A 6000-nucleotide genomic window follows, 5' to 3' on the forward strand; every position below is an offset into this window, starting at 1 on the left:
GGCTGGGGGGCTCCCCATAACGTGGAGCTCCCCATCCTGAGAATACCAGCCTTCAGCCGTATGGCTTTATCTGGCTGGTTTTAAAATTGGGGGGACCGCACGCCGTTTTTTTTAATTATTTAATTATTTATTTCACTGCACAGTATAGACACGCCCACTGGCTGCTGTGATTGGGTGCAGTGGGCGGGGAAAGCAGGGAATACGAGATTGTTTAATGAGCGGCCGGCTTTTTCAAAATAGTAAAAGCCGCCGGAGCAGTGTGAATGCTGTGCAGCGCCGCGCCGGTGATCGGGGATCAGTGAGTATGAGAGAGGGGGGGAGAGGGATACACTGACATGGACAGAGAGTGAGGGACAGAGAGAGTGACCGACTGACAGAGATTACTGAATGACAGACATTGTGAGGCGCTTCAGAACGCAGCTTTTCAGCTGCGCTCTGAAGCGGACCTTTTTTAAGCTGCGGTGCAGAGCGCACACCTGCGCACATAGCATCAGACACCAAAATCGTATGAGGGATGTCACACGATACAATTGACTAGGTTCATACAACAAAACGCTCAATTCTAGACAAAGATACAATGTGTTTGCGATCAACGGTTTTGCGTTCAATCCTGATCGCAAGTAGATGTCACACGCAGATACCTCACAAACGATGCCGGATGTGCGTCACTTACAACTTGACCCCAACGACGGATTGTGAGATATATTGAAGCGTGTGTAGCGTGCTTAAGTCTGGTGAATTGCCAGTCCAGCACTTTCACTTTATTTTCTTTCAGGAATTTCTTCACACACTTGGAATTGTGGCGTGGAGCCAAATCTTGTTGGAATGTCCCTTGCAATTTACGCATGAATGGCACAATAAAATGTTTTAAAACCTCTATGTATTTGGTTGAATTCATCATACCATCAACAGGAAATAAGCTCCCTGCACCATCAGCTGTAAAAAAGCCCCAAAACATGTGTTATTGAGGGTGTTTTACAGTTTGTTGAATGTGATCCGCTCGCAATGGTTCATTTTTGCTTCTTCTAACAACCCTTGCTCTGTACCCTTGAACAAAAAGATGGGTTTCATCACTGATAATTTTTTCCACTGGCTACTTATCCAAGATTTAGATTTTTTGCCCATGCGAGTCGTGTTGCCTTCATTGGAGATGTCAGAAGTTGTTTCTTTACTGGCTTTGTTGTTCTCCGACCATCTTCCAGAAGCCTGCGCTGTACAGTCGAATCTCTAATATCAATACCTGCAGCGAACAAGTCTCTTTGGAGGTCTTTACTTGTTTTTCTTGCATTAATTTTACTATTTCTGATAAGTGTTTTATCAGTTCTTGGTGTTGTTTTCCTTTTTCTTCCACATTTCCCTTTTCGTTTTGGAGAAAACGATCTAGTTTCATTGTATGTGCGAATTATTCTTGAAACGGTAGATTTCTCGGAAGCGATTTCTCTTACAGACTTGTATGTTCATTAAGAGTAATAATTCTAGACCTCTTCCATGGAGTAACAAATTTTTACAGTCACGAATCACACTGAGAGAAAAACTACACTAAACCACTCGCCACAGAAACAAGCTCTCAACTGAAGCTGAGGGGGCAGCTAGCTGTTATTTTCTGACTAAAACCAGTCAAACCACATTTTTTTACTCAAGGTTGTACACTCACACCTGTTCAAAGCAGTTAAAACTGGTTTGAATCACTGACTGGTAACCATCTTATGATTTTACTTAAACAATGCTTTGTCCCAATTAATTTGCACAGCACTGTACATTCCCTATCTGTATGTCTTTGCAGTGTGGGAGGAAACCGGAGTATCTGGAGGAAACCCAGACAAACACGGGGAGAACATACAAACTCCTTACAGATGTTGTCCTTGGTGGGATTTGAACCCAGGACCCCAGCGCTGCAAAGCAACGCTAACCACTGAGTTATGCTAACCACTGAGAGCATAGAGATAGGGAGAGATACACAATGCAGCACACAGACTCCTCACAAACATTAAGTGACCGTTAGATATTTAGCAGGGAGGAGAAGCTCTGCATTGGGGGGTGTGGTGCTCAGAATATGGGGGACGCTTGCACATCACAGTGAGACCTCAGATCAATAAAACTTCAAGGATATCAACACCTGGGGTCACATTGAATTTTTTTTCCTGTAATTGCAATATGGCTGTGACATTTTGTGGCAATTTTGATTAAAAAAATGCAACTCAAGTACAACGTGTGAGAACCGGCAAAGCCATTGTAAATCAATGATGGCAGGTGCGCTGCCGAGGTGCGGCCAGAGGAGGCCTAACATAAGAGGATGGCAGGCTGTAGCCACATTCCTCTCCTTATCCTTCCTGCTTCTTCGCTAGTTTTCGGTTTTACTCCTGTCCTTGTTACCGCTGGCAGCATGAGGCGATATCTCAACCTATTTGGATTGCATGGGTCGGCCGGCTCATCGAGGATGCCTCACATGTCATCATAAGACGTCATCAACCAAGCAGCAGGAATATCTGGTCCTTTACGCTTGAATGCAAATTGGCTCTTCAGAGAGGAATAAGACTTGACCTTTAGCGTCAACTATTGGAGATAGAAGTCAATATGGAGCCTTCAACAAGCCTTGCCACATGACTTAGGATAAAAGCCAAACCACAATCTCAATATGGAGACGTGTTTCGGTGGTGTTGCCCCTCATCAGTGCATTTATGTAAGGAGAACAGGAGTCCTGCAAAGCCCTAAAAATGACCTTCTGGTATGCATAATCATGACCAAACTGTCAGTACAGACCCCGTGAGTGAGGCAAGAGGGTCTGATGTCCTGTAGTGGGACCAGTGTTCATAGCCCAGCACTGTGCAGATCTATGTGCATCCAGCAGACAACACCAGCACTGGCAGGTCCTCCGTGGACGCATTGTTTTCATAGATGAGCGCAGGTTCACACTGGGTATGTGACTGATGTGAATCTCATGATGAACGTTATGCTGCCTGCATCATCCACCATGACCAGTGTGCCGGTGGTCAGTAATGATCTGGGAGGACACGACTAGTGCAGCACATATAAATGTGACTATATATGAGCGGATGTCCGTATTACACTCACAAATACTCTACATACATTCACTAAAAATTCTGAAAAATAGCAGCACTCCTCCTGGGCTCCAGCCTCCACTACTAGGGATGGTGCTGACCCTTTCTTCCAAATAGTTCTTGAACCTCACAATGTTATTTGTCTGGAGTATTCCTACAGTATTAGAGAACTGACTTTTTATAGTCATCTTCTACAATTTATGACAAAGAGGTCAGTTGTTGGGATTGATGGGATCCATGTGCGCACTCCACCACCAATACCTTGTACACAGGGGAACGGGCTTTAACACTGTTCCAAGCATCATGGGGTCACATTGCAGCCCACACAGTACTGCAGCCACCATTAGCAAGTCGCATGGAATAACTAGGTTTGTGCACTTGTTACGTTCTGTTACATTTGTAGGATTGCCATTAGATTTTGGATTACTGCCCCAATTTTAAAAGGCACAAAAATAAGTTTTCAAATTTAAGAAGTCAAAACACATTATTCCGATATTGACAGAAGCGAATTATAGTATTAGCGCTTCAGCTAACTGTTATCCAGCAAATGTGAGAAAGATCAGGCTAATGAGTTTTCATCTGCCCAATCCTTTGTTCTGAAGGGAGATTTTTTATTTGGGCAGTGGAGTGGGCATTCTCCAAGCATGCAGGAGTATCAGGCCGGTTTCACACTTGCGGTGGACGGCTTCCGTAGCTTTGCGTTGCATATAGTGGCACAACGGATGCTACGGATCGTACAAAATAACGCAATCCGTTATAGCTTTTTTTTTCCCCTCGACTTCACACATTTGGGCATGCGCAGTTGTGTAAAGACTGATGCATTAACTGAATCCGCCACCATAGGCGTCATTTATAAAAACAACAGACGCCAACGGATTCCTGCAGGTTGCATTTTTTTGACACTCCGCTGAGTGCAGAAAAACGCGACATGCAACGTTCCATCCGCCCGACGGTCACTGACGGTTAGCGACAAAACTGATGCGCCGCGGGGCGGATGCAATGCAGGGCCATCCGTTGCTATCCGTAGCCAACAGAAGCCTATAAGGAATAAAACAGTTTCCTGCAACGGTTACCGTAATTCCTCAAGGCGGCGGATAGCAACGGAAGCCGTTCAACGCAAGTGTGAAACCGGCCTCAGGGAGGGGAATAACTTCCAGCCAAGTGCACATTTTGCAGATGATTATCTGTTGAAAAGTGTAAGAACCAAAGAAATGAGCGGCGCATGGACGTCCCTTCATTTCAGGCAGTGCAATCTAGGCTTTAAGGGGGCCAGCAGACTACCCAATGTGCATTAGGACGTCCCATGTTTTCCCTGTCGGATGTCAGGGAAGAAATGTCAATATATTAATACACCCAGACCTTTTGTTTTCCCAGGAGATATGATGCCCCCCACCAACAGTGACAGGCTAAGTACACACTGTCTGTGCTCACTGCCAGGCAAATATACACAGGAGTCATGAAGCCACAGTCCAGATGGATGCAAAGTAATGATGAGTACCATGCTCAGTACTCGTAACTAGTGATGAGCGGGCACTACCATGCTCAGGTGCTCTGTACTGGTAACTAGTGATGAGCGGGCACTACCATGCTCAGGTGCTCTGTACTGGTAACTAGTGATGAGCGGGCACTACCATGCTCAGGTGCTCTGTACTGGTAACTAGTGATGAGCGGGCACTACCATGCTCAGGTGCTCTGTACTGGTAACTAGTGATGAGCGGGCACTACCATGCTCGGGTGCTCAGTACTCGTAACTATTGATGAGCGGGCACTACCATGCTCGGGTGCGCTGTACTCGTAACTAGTGATGAGCGGGCAGTACCATGCTTGGGTGCTCGGTACTCGTAACTAGTGATGAGCGGGCACTACCATGCTCGGGTGCTCTGTACTCGTAACTAGTGATGAGCGGGCACTACTATGCTCGGGTGCTCTGTACTCGTAACTAGTGATGAGCGGGCACTACCATGCTCAGTACTCGTAGCTATTGATGAGTGGGCACTATCATGCCCGGTACTCTCAACAAGCAGTCGAATGCTCAGATGGGCGTGACTTATGTATAATGAAGTCAAAGAGGAACTTGAGCATTTTTTCCAGAAGATCTTCTGGAAAAATACTAAAGTTCTCCATTGAGTTCCAATATAATCTGTACACGAATCGCGCTCATCCGAGCGTCCGACTGCTGGTTACTAGTACCAAACACGGTAGTGCTCGGTCATCACTAGACATCTGTACACCATAGGGAGCCATTGTATATTTAAAAAAAAAAAAAAAAAAAAAGTCTTCTGCACTTTCCTATACTGTACAGTAAAAAACAAAACAGTATACAGCTGCATACCTGCCTCCATCTGATCGCCTATGGGGACGTTACAATATACGCTTTTGGTCTCTGTTTGATAAATGGTCGCATATGGGAACGTTACAATACACATTGGGAAAAGCGCCCCGATGTATACTGTACGCTAAGTCCTCAGATGTAGTGTGAACCGTGCCTTAGGTATGTGCGCACGCTGTGGATTTTACTGCAGATTTTCTGCTGCGGAATTAATGGGCATGTCACTTCTTTTCTGCAACCTGCGGAAAATCTGCACCAAACAGTGTCAAAACCGCATGCGGATTTCATTGCGGTTTCGGTGCGTATTGTTTTTTTTTTTTACCGTGGGTGCGGATTTCTTTAAGAGGGTCCGGATTTTCCTTGAGAAAAAGTCACTTTCTAGTGCACTCATGGCCTAACGCACCTCCCCCCATAGACACACATGCTCGTTGTAGCCAAACATGCATATGTATATTATATTCAGGAAATACCAGACTTAGTAGAGCGCCTCCTCTGGAAATTGACAATGTCCAAGTGTCAGTCCGTGTAGAATGGTGTCTCAGGTGTAGAATTGGCTCACGATGCAGCAAAGGAAGCTTTGTGGATCAGGAAAATGAAACTCTTACATTGTAG

The sequence above is a fragment of the Anomaloglossus baeobatrachus genome, chromosome 12 (assembly GCF_048569485.1).
Source record: "Anomaloglossus baeobatrachus isolate aAnoBae1 chromosome 12, aAnoBae1.hap1, whole genome shotgun sequence".
In the NCBI taxonomy this organism is placed as follows: domain Eukaryota; kingdom Metazoa; phylum Chordata; class Amphibia; order Anura; family Aromobatidae; genus Anomaloglossus; species Anomaloglossus baeobatrachus.